The 16,761-nt window shown below is 35.3% G+C and overlaps 2 non-coding genes across 2 annotated transcripts; one reads left to right on the forward strand and one right to left on the reverse strand.

Moving 5' to 3' along the window:
- The first annotated feature begins 14,342 nt into the window (after positions 1–14,342).
- Trnad-guc lies at positions 14,343–14,414 on the forward strand. Its single transcript has one exon. It is a non-coding gene; the product is annotated as a tRNA-Asp (tRNA).
- Positions 14,415–14,559: 145 nt separating this feature from the next.
- Positions 14,560–14,631, reverse strand: Trnat-cgu. Its single transcript has one exon. It is a non-coding gene; the product is annotated as a tRNA-Thr (tRNA).
- Between the last annotated feature and the right edge of the window lie 2,130 nt (positions 14,632–16,761).

A 16,761-nucleotide genomic window follows, 5' to 3' on the forward strand; every position in this document is an offset into this window, starting at 1 on the left:
CGAGTTTGCACGAAACAATTAAGTACGTACAGGCCAGACCTGCACCAGACACAGCCGACCGTTAAACGCTCGTTGCACGCACATCTAGCCGCTATAAATTATGAACTAAAATCGCACTTAATCATAAATAATTATGCGTGCAAAAACTGCAACTTGTGCGATTCGGCCTAGTCAGTAGCATAGTTAGTGGCGTAGTACGACGAATTAAAATGCGTTTAATTTGATAATTACAACGCCAACAACCACCAACCCCGTTTCGTCACGACGTTAGTTGAGGTGGTTCGATCGTTGAAACGCAGAACCTCACAGATCGTGCGATCCGTTGGAGGATCTTAAATGGGTTCAGGCCACTAGGCTGAAGGACCATAAATCATCCAGGCCCCGCTTGAGGAACAGGGCACCGAAAGGAAATACGTGAAAAGGTTTTTTGCCCTCACTACCTAACCTCACAGCAGATCTTCGCCGCCATAGCTGCTTCCCGGGACTGACCGACCTCCTTGAAGAATCCATTATTTTTTTTGCTGCAGAAAGAAACATAAAGAATTAAACAGGGCATAGGCAGCAGGAAAAAACCGGTGGAATTCTTGACGCAGAGGTAGACCGGAGCCAGAGTTGAAGCCAGAGCCGGGTAGTGTTCTTGGAACTGAGAAGGAGAACAAAAGTGATCTTTCTTACCTCCGGGTCGGTCTCAGCCGTGACTTGAATTGGTGTTGGTACCGGCACCCATGACGATGATCTTTTAAAAGAGAATTTAGAAGAAGAGGATGGTGAATTTCAACCACATGTTGGATGGATGGCGGATGTTTTAGCTACGAAGAGTCTTATTTTTTGCACAGTTTGTGTCTCGCTGTGTCTTAAAACTATCAGTGTTCAAAATGGTTTACCTTATCACCTTACCCTGTACAATCAAACTGGCTCTATACATTTAAACTTTGACATATGGGTCCTTTAAAGTAAAAGCATTTTAACGTAAAAAGTATGCACTTTTCAATCTCAATTATCTGTAAATCCTGTAATGTCCTTCTCACCTATATTTCCCCATCGTTGCATCACCGGATTGAATATATAGGGGAGAGTGGGGAGACTTGATCCCCGGGGAGACTTGATCCCAAGCCTGTATCTCGTCAGCATGTGGGTAAAACAATTAGCTTTGTTCTAGAAAGTTGTGCGAAATTGACAAAAACTCATTGTAGAAAACAAAGAAAAAAAAAATAAAAAATGTTTAGATTGAGTTACACACATTTTTCGAAGAAGTGCTGCAAAAAACTTCCAAGAGATCTTTTTTCTTTGTTTTGATAAGTATAGAAAACACTCAAAAATTATTCAAAAAATATTTTTTATACATGAATTGTTTGATAAACATATTAACTACAAAACCCTTACACATTTGACGTTAAATTTATCGTCATACTATTTTTACAATCAATTGTTTAAAAAAGTGCGTTTAGGGAGACTTGATCCCTGCATTTTTAAAGTCACTGGAATCAGCCTCAAGATTAAATAATTTGGCTGGGTTTTCATACGTAGTTTCCTTTAGTATAGTTGTACATAACTAACTGCAGTTTGAACCATTTTTCAAAAGTTTTGTAAACAAAATTACCAGCTTTTGTAAAAATGTTCAATTTTGGTCTAAAAAGAAAATTTTAAGTTTTTAAATATTTTGCATGCTAAACTTGTTATAATTTGAACACAAACGTACAGGTTTAATGTGAAATTGCTGTATCTTATAGAAAATTAAAAGTTTGGATTAATAAGAAACATTTTGCTTAAGATTTCTAAAAACAGTTGAAAGGGGATCATATTACCCCCAACATTTTGAAAATGCCGGTTTATTTTTTTTTTTAAACGCTTGTCATTATTCTAAGAGTTTATCTGATGAAATACCCTTATCAGCCAAACATAGTTGAATGTTTAAGCTTTCAATTCATACAAAAAGATCATAGTTTTGTGAGAAATTGACAGAGTTATGTGCGATACAAAAAAAGGGGATCAAGTCTCCCCACTCTCCCCTACGACGAGTGCTGAAAAATCAAGTATTGCAACGAGTTCCATACAACTTTTTTTGCAATTCCGAAAAACACCCTATGAATGGAATTATAAGTAAAATTGAAATCAGCCAATCCTCAAACAGTGGATCAAAACAATGTTGAAAAGTACTACTTTTCAAAACAAGTGCTGAAAAGTTCGTTCGAAAATGACAGGAAAAGTAGTTTCACGACGGAATTGCAAAAAGTATTGTTTTGCACTGCTCTTTGATTTATTTGGGCATTTTTAAAATTTAAATAGGGTATCTTAACCATTAGTGGACCCCCTAGTAGAACCGTCGAGCATTTTTCACAATTTGCCAATATTTTAAGCACGATTTTATAACCCTTTTTACAAAACAACGAAATCTGAAGTCTTTTAAACAATTCTGACTATTTATTTTATCAATTATTTGCTTTTTTGCAGAAAAATAGTCATTTGAAAAAAGTGTTTTTTACCAGTTATGAACCCCCTTTCCCTATAGTGGACCCGGGTCTATAATCCGATTGTGGACCCGGGTTCACTATAGGAAAACTTTTATTTTTACAAGAAATACCAACATTTGATGTTTTGATACATGGTGTGAGTCTAATGATAGATATAAAGAATATAAGAGGGCATTTGCTAACATTTCATTGTTAACAAATATATTTAATATACAGATATGGCTTAAAACAGCATGAAACCCTAACCGATTTTTGAACACATTTATTTCCGAAAAAAGATCAAAGAAAAATAACTACTGTAAACATAAAAATGATAAAAAAAGCAATTTTGATGCAATATTTTTCATATTACCTGCTTAAATAGTTGACCAAAACAAATTTAAAGATTTGTTTACAGTTGCTTAGAAAACCACGCATGTTCATTATTAGAACAATTCTCTCAGATTTCGGTGATTCGATTTTTTTTGTATTTTTTATCCGGCTGAAACTTTTTTGGTACCTTCGGTATGCCCAAAGAAGCCATTTTGCATCATTAGTTTGTCCATACAAATTTGGCAGCTGTTCATACAAAAATGATGTATGAAAATTCAAAACTCTGTATCTTTTGAAGGAATTTTTTGATCGATTTGGTGTCTTCGGCAAAAATGTAGGTTTGGATACGTACTACACTGGAAAAAAATGATACACGGTAAAAAAATGGTGATTTTTTATTGAACTTTTTGTCACTAAAACTTGATAGGCAAAAAAACACTATTTTTATTTATTTTTTTCATTTTCTAATATGTTTTAGAGGCATTTGATAACTTTTCAGAAATTTCCAGGTATCTTTGACCAAGTTATGATTTTTTTTTCATAATACTATTTTCATTTTTTTAAATCAAACATGTGCACTAATTTAAAAAAAATGAAAAACTGAGACTATTATCAAAAAACCTAAAAATAAATTTAACTTGAAAACGGTGCACTTAATTAAAACTTCAGTATAGTACTTTTTGCTTGCAAATTTGATTTTACATCGAAAAATGAAGTTGAAAATTTTTTGGGACCAATATTTCGATTTTTTGAAAAGAATCAGTATTGATTCAAAAAATTATAACTTGATGGCATTTGATGTCCTCTAAAACATATAAAAAAATAAAAATTGTGCTTTTTTAACAAATCGAGTTTTAGTGACAATAAGTCAAATGAAAAATCACCATTTTTTTACCGTGTATCCTTTTTTCCAGTGTAGTCCGTATCCATGCCTACAGCTTTGCCGAAGACACCAAATCGATCGAAAAATTCCTTCAAAAGATACAGATTTTTGAATTTTCATACATCAATTTTGTATGGGCAGCTGCCAAATTTGTATGGAAAATTATATGGAAAAACTATTGATGCAAAATGGCTTCTTTGGGCATATCGAAGGCATCAAAAAAGTTTCAGCCGGATCAAAAAATATAAAAATTAAAATTGAAGGAAAAGACCGATTTCGTAGAGAATTGCTTATTATAAAAAAATCATTTCAAACTTCAATTTTGATGCTTTAGTTAAGTATAGTATTGATTAATCATAATTTGTAACAGTTTCAGTAACTTTGGTAATTTTAACATGAAAATAGCTATATTTACACTCATGATTGATAAAAATATTCAATTAGGTTGATTACAAAAAGCATTTATTAAATTTTTCATCAAAAAACCTTCAGAGGATTCATTCTCGATTCTCGAAGGCCTCGATTGTCCGAAGTTTATACTATACAAAGTTCAACTACAGTCATCCCACATATTCGGAACACCCACAAATTCGGAACACTTCTGTGATAATTTGTCAATAGCACGCCAAATGCAGCTTTTCTCTCAACCCTACTATTTTTAGGACCTTTATTTGGACATTCTCTTGCTATTTCACTAATAAAAGTAGTACTTTTTCAACAAAAAACTTAATTTTAAGACTATTTTATCCATAGCATCAAAACACTGCCTCCAAATGGCTTGTTCCATAATTGTGGGATGTTATTGTGCCTCCCACAATTGTGGAACACCAGAATTTAACTGATATTTTCACAAAAAAAGTTATCAAACCATGTATTAAAACATCACTTAGCCTAAGTTTCATTGGTTTCAGTGTGTGAAATCATTATTTGGTAAAAAATATGTAATCCTGGAGAGATCCAAAGTTTGTTTACATTCGTAAGAAAAAAGTGTTCCGAATTTGTGGATTTTAAGGGTCAGAGTTATTCTTCAAAAACTTCATATAAAAGTTAAAATTTGCAGATGTTCGATACAGCATTCGAAAGATCGCAAGAAAAGCTTTCAAATAAAGGTAAAAACGAATCATTAAGTTCCATTATCGATTTGCTATGATTTTTTGAACATTGGCCAATCTGGAAACCGTTCCGAATATGTGGGATGACTGTACCCGATTTCAAAGAAATTTGGTAGTTTTTTAGTCGAACTCTAGTTCTGAGACCTCAAATTAGATGCAATCCGCTGAATGAAATACTTTACGGTGCACACCGGTAATTCCTTAGCCTCATGCAATTCAAGCACTACGACATCTACACATAAAGTTTTGACGCAGTTGAGGGTGTATTCGTTCTCCCGCTCTGCCGATTGATGGATATCGATGCATGTTTTATTGCCTGGTTCAACCACTCAGAAAACACCTGCCACCTGCCAGTACCAATACCAGCTGCACCGGTTTTTCTACTCTTCCACCATTTATACCTGTATCGCGAAGAGTTGTTTCTGTTCTGTGGGGGTGGAGTTATCCCATTCCGGCCAGTCGTGTGCAACTGGAAATTCCGGTTTCGGACCGGCGCAGGTGTGCGTGTGTGGAAGAGAGAAAATGTCAACAGGTAAGCACTTGGAAAACGCCAACAGGTGTATTGGTGACTTGAATGCCACGCTGATTGGCTGGTACGTTCTCTTCTACTGGTTATGTTCTGGGAAGAACAGAGAGAGAGGAGTTAGAAACCTGTTTCGAGCAGGCTGATTTGTAGCATTTAAATGTTTTTTTATTCTCCATTTTAGAGCAGCCATAACGCCGAGAAACAAAGTATCAAGCGGAGTGAGACCTCGCTCAACCAGGAAGAAGACCACGGCTAGAACCTCTCAAATTACATCATCAGCGCGCGTTAAGCTAACGTGGCCGCCATCAAACTCCATGGTGTCTGCTCAGCGAGGGCACATGCACCCTTGAGCTCCTAATGATACACTGCCATTCATCAGCGTTTAAACTCATCAACTGTCATAAAATTTTCATTTAATTTTTTCCCCTGAAGCGTCGTCGTCTCGGCCGATGTTGTTTTTGTTCCTTTTTTTGCTTGCTGCCTCCAGGGATGGACCCCTCGACAGGCATGTGTACAGACATAAGGAAATTTAGATCTCTCAACAACAACCCGGACGATAAAATAAACCGTGTGTATATGAAACACTTATAATCCCGTGGAACAATAATAACAAATGTGGAATGAAGATCCCGCGGGATAATGAGGCTGGTTGGTTGTTTTCTGGGCCTAATCCACCGCATAGCAGTGTAGCGTTGTGTGAAGACATCTATCGACGTAATCGTTTGAGATGACTGACTTTGATGGAATGGGTTCTGACATGTTTAGAAATGTTCATTGCAGTCGAAATCAGTTGTTACAATGTCATATTTCTGAAGAATCCATTTGTTCTTCGAAAAAAGTTGTTGGGTAATTCCCCGCCAACTCACACATCAGTTGCCCCGACCCCTCTTCGATTTGCGTGAAACTTTGTCCTAAGGGGTAACTTTTGTCCCTGATCATACATTCGAGGTCCGATTTTGGATATCTCGTGACGGAGGGGCGGTACGACCCTTTCCATTTTTGAACATGCGAAAAGAGAGGTGTTTTTCAATAATTTGCAGCCAGAAACGGTGATGAGATAGAAATTTGGTGTCAAAGCGACTTATATGTAAAATGGCGTACTCAGAATACCGAAAAAAATTACTTTTCATCGAAAAAAAACCTTAAAAATGTTTTTAAAACTCTGCCATTTTCCGTTACTCAACTGTAAAAAAAAATGAAACATGTCATTTTGTGGGAAATTTAATGTACTTTCGAATCTACATTGACCCAGAAGGGTCATTTTATCATCAAGAACAAAAATTTTCATTTTAAAATTTCGTGTTTTTTCTAACTCTAACTCGTATCATGAAATTTGAACACTTTGTTCGTGGTTCCCATTTTCATGAACGCTTGTTCACGATTTTATGTAGAAAACAATGTTAACGATTATTGTTGAACTTGTTTGATAGTTGGTAACTGAACGGTATCAAACGTGTTTCATACACTTTTCCATATTTTCTCTTGGACAGTCTGGGATGATATTGGACCATACAATTAAAATGAATGTGTGTGGCCCAATCTAAAACCAAGTAATATTTTTGGATTTTTTTAAGCTTTCAGTTTTGCAAGTACATTATTTATTGTTCCAAATGCACTGTTTTTTCATGCTGATTCCGCCCGTGTTAACAGTTAACAGTTATAAAGCTATTTTAAACACATAAAAAATCAATTTTATTATAGCTGTGAAACTTAGCTCTAAGACGTAATTTTGGTCCCTGAATTTATACACCCCCTGTCATTTTTCTGGATTTTTACTAGAACAGTCCAAACTCAATTATCCGAAGGGTTTTATGGGAATAATTGAAACACGAACGTTTTTTCGATGATTTCATTTTCTTGTTTTTAACATCAAATTCGATTTATGCGACCCCATTTTACTCAAATTTGAATAGTTGATTGCCTGTTAAATAATAAATTTTATTTTTTCAATATTGCGTCACCACATTATTGGCCGCAATGTAGGACAAAAATAAATAAATTGGGTTTAGCGTAGTTTAGGGGTCATACTTAAGCTGGAAAATCAAAAATAAGACAAAGAAAAATTATTTATTTCGTAATTATCCGAAGTGAAATTTTTCCGAGAAATTCGGATACTCGAGTCTGGACTGGACACGTTTTAAATGATTTGTAGCTCAAAACCATAAAGAAATAGAAATTTGGTGCCTAGATGACTGTTGTGTAAAATAGACGCCTGATTCAATTACGTACTCAAAATCCCGAAAACACGTATTTTTATCAAAAAAGGTTGAAAGTAGTTTTTTTTTCATTTCCGTCATGAAACTACTTACTTTTCTTGTCAGTCTTGAACTACAAAAATACCTACTTTCCTGTACCTATAATAACAGATGAACTTTTCAGCACTGAAATGGATGCTGAAAAGTTGAACTTTTCTACACTTGTTTCGAAAAACAATACTTTTCTTGAACAACGAAAAAACCTACTTTTCTGCACCTATAATAAGAGATGAACTTTTCAGCACTAAAATGGATGCTGGAACATTGAACTTTTCTACACTTATTTCGAAAAATTATACTTTTTAATATTTTAATTTGAACGGTTGATTGACAAAATACATAAACATTTGGCATAGTATTCCACTCAAATGGTGTTTTTCGGAATTGCAAAAATTGTTGTATGGAACTCCTTCCAAAACTTGTTTTTTTTCAGCACTCGTGCTGAAAAAGTCTCCTTTTCGCAACTTGTTGCATAAAATACTATAAAAATCGCTGCCGTTCCTCGTTACTGAACTGTAAAAATGTTAGGTTATGGGATTTTTTTTTCGAATCAGCATCACCCCAAAGGATTATTTTTATATTTCAAATTTTTTTTTGCATTAAAATTACTTGATTTTAGTAACGTTGCAGGTTTACTTTTTAGAGTTTCTTAATATTGTACAAAGCTGTAGAATAGACAAAAACAAAAATTTAGATGTTTTAACAATGAGGGTTTGCATGTATTCTTCAAAAAGTGGTGCTTTTGGCTATTTTTGACCAGGTTTTCGAAGTTTTGACCCCTAAAACTCAATCGTGTACTTCTGAATGGTTCAGCAACCCATTAGATTGCCTCTTTTTAACGTTTATGTGGCTAGTGCATTGCTACAATGATTTTTTTTTTATAAAATAAATATGTTTGTGATAAATGGTAGTATCAGCTTTGTTTCTTTATTTTAGAAAATTCCCCACATTCAAGCAGTGCACGGGCCACAAAAATAATTTCTTTTAATGCAAAGTTACCTTAATTTGCTAATTTTGTATTTGTAGTACAACTTTGTAGAACATTGATACAAATTGAAAAGTAAACTGAAAAACTTATTAAAAACACGTTATTTCTTTTATTTTGTTCTAAAGGAATTATTTGCCTTTTTGGGTTATTGCAAAATCAAAAAGTTCATAAAATTTCCCATAAAGTTACATGTCTCAAGTTTTTTGACAGTTGAGTAACGGGAAATAACAGTAATTCAAAAGCTATTTTTAACCTTATTAGATGAAAATTTAGTTTTTTGCCTTCATCACCTCAATGAGGAAAGGTCATAAAATCACTCGAAACATGAACTTCTTTATTCGACCTCCTAGACCCAGCTTCACGTATACCTATCGACTCAGAATCAAATTCTGAACAAATGTCTGTGCGTGTGTCTGGATGTGAGTCCGTGCACCCAAAAATATGCACTCGATTATATCCGGACTGGTTGAACCGATTTGGACCGTTCTGGTCTCATTCGATCCGTCTTGGGGTCCCACAAAACCCTAGTTAATATTATGAAGATTAGAAAAGTACTTTAAAAATTATGCTAAAAATACGGTTTCAGCTAAACTTCGGAAGATTGTAAAAAGGGTGGTTTTTGTAAGAAAACCCGTCATGCTATATATTGATGGAAAGTTATTTGAAAGACCTTTCCAACGCGTCCAAAAGATTGAAGATCTGACAACCCCATCAAAAGTTATGAGCACTTAAGTGTTATTTATACACTTTTTCGAGGCTGGATCTCAAATATTTTGATGAAAAAGTTGTCCGGAACTATTATGTGACCCATCGTTGGATAGGTAATCAAAAGACCTTTCCAACGAGCCCAAAAGATTGAAAATCTGACAACCCTATCAAAAGTTATAAGTACTTAAGAGGCAGTATTTGTAAATATTGCTCGGTTTGTTCTAGAGGTCGTATCGAGGTGCTCCGATTTGGATGAAACTTTCAGCGTTTGTTTGTCTATGCATGAGATGAACTCATGCCAAATATGAGCCCTCCACGACAAAGGGAAGTGGGGTAAAACGGGCTTTGAAGTTTGAGGTCGAAAAAACATTAAAATTCTTAAAAATGCTCGCATTTCCGTAAAACTTCTTCAAATCCAACTCTCTTAGATGCATTCGAAAGGTCTTTTGAAGCACTTCAAAATGTGTCATAGACATCCAGGATTGGTTTGATTTTTTCTCATAGCTTTTGCAAATAATTGCTGAAAATGGATTTTTTTAAAACCTTAATATCTTTTTCCAACAGCCTCCAACACCCATACTCCCGTAAGTCAAAAGATAGGTAATTTCATGGACTTTAAACCTATGGTATTAACTTTTTGGCCAATCGCAGTTTTTCTCATAGTTTTTCGATTTTTCTACAACAAACAATTTACAACGTTAGTTTTTACCCTGCTGGCCTCCATAGCGGCACTTTTTGGTCTCAATTTTGTCATATTCGGAATCCTCGGAAAATTTCACGTAAGTTAGAAGTATTGAAGTTGTAATTTTGATTTCAAAAATAATTAAATAAAACATTTTCGAAAAAAGAAATAGAACAAATTTACCTTGTGATCAAAATGTCAAATGCCTTATTAAGTAGGCGAATATCTGTTTCACTCCTAATCCGACAAAATGTTAAAAAATATTTTAATTCATTTTAAATTGCATTTTTTCAATCAAATTTACAACTCCAATACTTCTAACTTACGTGAAATTTTCCGAGGATTCCGAATATGACAAAATTGAGACCAAAAAGTTCCGTCTTCTTGGCCTACAGGGCAAAAACTAACGTTGTAAAATGTTTGTTATAGAAAAATCAAAAAATTATGAGAAAAACTGCGATTGGCCAAAAAGTTATTTCCGTAGGCTTGTAGTCCACAGTTACCTATCTTTTGACCTACGGGAGTATGGGTGTTGGAGGCTGTTGGAAAAAGATATTACGGTTATAAAAAAATCCAGTTTTAACAGTTATTTGCAAAAGCTATGAGAAAAAGTCAAACCAATCCTGGATGTCTATTGCACATTTTGAAGTGTTTCAAAAGACCTTTCGAATGCATTTAAGAGAGTTGGAATTGAAGAAGTTTTACGGAAATGCGAGCATTTTTAAGATTTTTAATGTTTTTCGACCTCAAACTTCAAAACCCGTTTTACCCCACTTCCCTTTGTCGTAGAGGGCTCTTATTTGGCATGAGTTCATCTCATGCATAGACAAACAAACGCTGAAAGTTTCATCCAAATCGGAGCACCTCGATACGACCTGTTACACATTGGTGAAAAACTCGCTCTTAAGTGTTCTCAATACACTTTTTTTGAGGCCTGATCTCAGATATTTTGATATAAGTGAGTGTTATTTATACGCCGTGTAGTGTATTCAATTTATGAATGTGAGGAAGGCACCAACCACCTAAAGGTGGATTAAGTAACGTTTTTTTTTTAAATTTTGAGTACGTCATCAAATCGGACGTTTTTGCACAAAGGTCCTTTAGACATCAAATATCTATCTCTTTATGGCTTCAAGCTATAAATCATTGCAAAACGTGTATTAGTAAAAATCCAGAAAAATAAAAGAGGTCTTACCATCCCACCGTCACAAGGTATCAACAAATTTATCCCGGATTCCCGATCAGGGACGAACATTACCACTATCAAAGTTTCACGGAAATCAAAGAGAGGTTGGAGCAACTGCTGTGTGAGTTGGCGGAACTTTGACCTTAAATTACAGCTCACGAAAAGTGTTTTTAACTATATTTAAAATTAATAAATAAAAGATTAAAAGTAACACTCCCACGTATTTTTTTTTCTGAAAATGTTGTTTTCATAGCAGAAAACTGCAAAAGTGATGAGAATTTGTCGGAAATCGTAGTGTGATGAAAATGGATTTAATTTCCCTAATATTTGTATTTTATCCTTGCATTTTCGTTTTGAAAATACTTGCATTTCCTGTAAGTCTATAATGGCGAAATGACCTGCTTATCATCAACAAAATAACAGTCCTGAAAAGTTCATTTGAGTACTGAAAATAATAACTTTTCAACACTTGTATCGAAAAGTTTAACTTTTCGATTGGCATTAAAGTTGAACCAATTAAATTACCAATTACTTTTATCACTATTGCCCCCCTGAAGAATGTGCCCAATTACCTAACCACAAATTAACCTTCATGGAATCACTCAAAACCTCGTGGTTATTGTACAAATTGACACACAGAAGGCCAACAACCAGCCAAGTCAGGCCAGCCGTCTGGTTTTCGTGTTCCGTTCCGTGATCCATCCGATCCATTACGCAAAGCCCTGTGGAGGGGGAACCCAAACCCATGTTCCCACGATCTGATCGCGTTTCCCCCGTGTGAGTGTGACGACACTTGCCCGTTGATGACAAGTGGAAGAAACGATCTCCGGGGCCTCCCCCTTGTCTTTCAAGGGATGTCTTCAGGCCAAGTCAAGAGTCCAGAAGGCCCCCTTTCTTTAGACTCTATGGTACAGTAAAGCGATACCAGTAATCGTTAACCAGCGAAAAAGTAACAACTTGACGACGTGAACACTAGGCTCTAGATTTCCAACGATGGTGACGGAATTTAATGAGCTCGATTCTCAGCGCGCAACGTACAAATGGTGAGAAAATGTGACGAAATCAAGACGTTTAAAGGAAAGGGGTGTGTGACACGTTGAAGCTGAAGCTGATGAAGCCAGAAACAGAACATCGCGTGGTCTTTGATCTGGGTGTGCGTGTGAGCGTGCGATCGTGTGAAAGTGAAAATTGCTTCAATTTTTCCGGCTTCCTTTGAAGTTTTAGCGTGGTAGAACAATGAGGGCTTTTCACACGCGCCGCGCGGAGAAAGTGGAATTGGAAAGTGTGATGACGTTCCGGAAGAGGGTGATCTGTCAATAGCGATGGATTGAGGGGTTAAAGCTGGAACAAATAATTACTGAAATAAGTCAATAGGTCTATCCAATTTAAATACTTCAACAGCAAAACCACAAAATACATCAATGGTCGTCGCTTTATTTTTTGAAATCTTTATTTTTGTAAAATCACTTGATTCTTAAAAATCATTCAGGTATAAATTTGAAAATTAATTTGACATTCAAAAGAATTGTTGTGGTCCCTTTGCTCTGGTCGAGGGTGACTGAAATTTTTTTTTTATAATAACATTTGCTCTTAGATTAAAATGTCCCATAAAATTTCTACATAAACTCAAAACTATTGCTAAAGACTCTCAAAAACACTTCGCCACTCAATATGCGTTTCAAACCAGGAGAAGAAACATTCTCATTTAATTGGAAACATGTGAAAACAACACTAACCTCAATTTGATTGCCATCAGTTTCCCAAAACTTCGTGCCGCCATGGTTTTTGATACCTCGTCTGACAATGGCAACCCTTCTCCTCTCTAATTCCAGACAGCTCTGAGCTGGTGTTTCTAGTCGCGATGGCCGCGGTGACGCCGATATGAACTGTAATTTCATCTTTTATTATTTCAACTCAAGAGGATAAGCCTCTCCGTGGCTGGTTGGCGCTTTATGCTGTTATGATTTTTTTTCGCTCTGCCACGAAACTAAACGGTTAAGTGCTATGCTGGCTGGAGCTTTTTTTTCGATGAAATACTCTGAGTCATGAAATGGCAGTGCTGCCAGATGTAGTATTTTTTGTAGTCGTTCCAAGCAAACCTTTTTTCATCCACCATTGTTCTTTTTGTCATATTTAAAAAAAAAAGTTCATGGCAGAGTTGCCAGATCAACAAATTGATTAAACCGAATTGTCTTTAATATCATAGCAAACAACAAGACAATTTAAAGTAAATCAAACAAATATTAAAAATAACTAGCGTTGAAAAGAAATTTAATTACCACTAAAGTCTCGATATCTTAAGGCAGTGTAACCAGATATTTAAATACTTACACTCATCAAAAAGGTAATTATATGATTATATACCTATCAAACGTGGTACAACAACTAGTTTATGAAAAATTGGATCAATCCTTTATACCGGGTGACCACTAAAATCCCATTTTCAAATTCCCGACTTTTGCAGAAACTCAAATAATCTTATCCAAAGAATGATTTCTAACAAAAACAAAAACAAAAACTTATCAACAAATATCTAAAAAAAAACTACTTCAAAAATGGAAGCACTCATCATTTTGCTTCAGAGTAGAAACATAAATAATTGCATTGGTCTTTAAAAAAAAACCGATGGCTTAACAATACTTAAAATTTGTATGTTTATTTTTAAAATTGGCAAACGTATAGTTTTTTATACTTCATTTCACCATGTTCATGTCTTATAGCCTTTAAATTCTCAAATAATTAAAGGAATCATAAATTTAAAGTAAGTTACTAAAGAAGAATTGGGTGAATTTATTTTAAAATTGTACAAAATATTTTAACAAAATATTCAAAAGTTAAAAACTAATTTTCAAAAAATCTTGCCTAGAATTCCCGACTTTTCCCGACTTTTTGACAAAAATACCAAATTCCCGATTTTTGGCGGCTTTTTCGAATTCCCGATTTCCCGACTTGAGTGGCCACCCTGTTTATAAGTATCGGTACGTTTCAGCAGGGTTGCCAGATTATCGATGTGTATAACTCATCGTAAACGTCTTTTGAAAATCTGCTGGCTGGCCTGGAAACAATTTTCATCGAAATTCTTGTCATTTAACTTTGGAATTACAATTCAAATTCCACATCAAGTTTATTTTTTGGTGTTTTACTTCTTCTAAGTTCAAGTTCTAATAAGAATCATAATAATGGAAGAATTAATAAGAACTGGAAATCATTTTCATGTATTCCTCGATAGTATAGTGGTCAGTATCCCCGCCTGTCACGCGGGAGACCGGGGTTCGATTCCCCGTCGGGGAGGTATTTTTTATGATTTTTTTAATAAAACATTGTTGCTCGAATATATTGAAAAGAAGGGTTATTGACTCACAACTAATATTATTTTAAAATTTCCGTCAAATTTGTCATAAATAAATTTTTATCAACAAAAAAAAGATTCAAGCACTGCCTCCTGTGAGGATTGAACTCACGACCGCTGGTTTACGAGACCAGCGCTCTACCACTGAGCTAAAGAGGCTTGGTTGTCAATTGTCTAAATTTACACACCGCCAGCGATCGAGCCTTATCTCCAAATATGACTCTTCCAAAAACCTAATCTTCCAGCACTGGAAAAAAACCCCTTCCTCTATCGCTCTGCGAGCCGCTCTAATTTACGATCACGATCACATAAATATATCGTTTTACTCCCGTGACTCCCGCATATCTGCGGGACTGAGACGATTTTTTGTCTCGCTCTTTTGCTTTTGCTAGAGTTAGGGTTAGGATCGAGAGTCGTCACGTTTCACGGTTTTGTGGGGGAGGGTCTGGGTGCTGGGCTGGCGAGGGAAAGAAGTCAAGTTTTAATTTACTTTTATTTGGTTTCGTTAATTTCCACTAAGACTTAATTGAATGGCGTACCAAGTCAGAATCCCCGAAACGGCGCTGGACCCACGAAATGGTTCGAGGGTTTTTGTTTCTGACTTAGTCACAGCCTTAGTATGAGTTGAGGAATGCACTGTTGAAAAAAATTTTTAAATGGCTTTTACAAAAGTTTTAATTTTAACAGTAAATTCACCATTACATTTTTTTCAGTGTACTTCAGTGTGTTTGGGAGTATGCATTTAACCATCATTTTTGGCCGAATATGAGTGCCGGTTCCACGAAACACGAATTCATAAATCAATCCTGAGCTGCTCAACTGTGAGCGCGAGCATGACGAAGAATCTCGCCGGTGATTCCATCGTGAGCGAGAGAACGCAGATTGAACGCGAACGATAGTGGATGGAATATGGAACTAAACTACAACACATTCTTTAATTAACGTATTTATGAAGGCACAATCATTAACCGTTCATAATCGGTAGACCGGGTGCGATGAGTTATGGGCGAAGAGGTTCTTAAGCTGTTCTCGGTTATGATCTCGTAAAACTTTTTCGGAGGAGTGATGTAATCAAAATGGTCCTGTCGCCCCCCGGGAAGGTTCGTTATGGCAATTTGGAGATGTTTTGCGTTCGTGCTACTGTGACAATTTTGAAAATGGGAACCAATAAGCACGGAAATCTAAATGGGGTTTCGAGCAATAAATTTTGAAGAAGTTTGTTTCAAATACAAAGTATTGCAATAAATCATAGGAAATTATTTCAGTGTTCTTCGTGGAATTGTAAATAATGTATAGTTAAAGCTTTCAATTCTTATTTCGATTAACAAATTCAAAACATTTGAACAAAATTTGTTTGAAAAATAGAAATGACAGCATTTAAAAACACAACTTTAAAAAAATCAAGCCGAACAACTTTTCAATTATCAGTAAATTTATTTTTTTATTTCTTTATTTTTTTTAAATGGTCCTATAAGCGATGGTGTTTCATATGTTTATTCCATTCGGTTCAGTTTTTGGTTCCATGGCTTGGTATTTAAATTTGAAAAATTAAATTAAGTTGTTCAATAGTTATGCAAACAATTTATTTTGGGGAATGTTAAAAAGGGTTGATTTTCAAAAAACCTATAAAGTTCCGACTCGATGCCGTAAATCAAAACGATTGCTCTTTGAAGATATATCAACACCTGTTTAACTCTGGAACGCCCAACGCATGTCCATTTTACACGGATGCCCAAGCCTCCCAAAAAAGTTGTAACGGTAACAAAAAACTCGCTGGTTCTCGAGCATAACTCAACCAATCGGTACGATTCTTGTTTCCAGGGATTTATATGTCTAGATGATCCTAAAGTTTTGCAGAACTTGATTTGAACAAATCTGTAATTTTTGCGACCGAAAACATCGTTCCAACATTTTTTAAAAAGACTGCCTCCGTGGAATTTTTGACAATTTTTTTACACACGAAAAAAAAATTTGGAACGATGTTTTTGATCGCAAAAATTATAGATTTCTAAGACCATCTAGACATCCTAACAAACCACTAAAAAAAAAAGAATCGTCTTGATTGGGTGAGTTATGTCCGAGATTCAGCCAGTTGAAGTAGCCGTTGCAACTTTTTTGGAGCCTTGGGCGTTGGAATGTTAACCCTCTACAACCTAACCCCGCATTTAGATGAGCTTCGATCTAAAAAAATCGCCAAAAATCAATTTTCCAACCGATTTTTGATCTTTAAAAAGCATTGGAAGAAGAACTTTAAAATTTTTAGAAAATTTCAGGGTTGAAAGTTTAACT

The sequence above is a fragment of the Culex quinquefasciatus genome, chromosome 1, assembly GCF_015732765.1.
Source record: "Culex quinquefasciatus strain JHB chromosome 1, VPISU_Cqui_1.0_pri_paternal, whole genome shotgun sequence".
NCBI classification, from domain to species: Eukaryota; Metazoa; Arthropoda; class Insecta; order Diptera; family Culicidae; genus Culex; species Culex quinquefasciatus.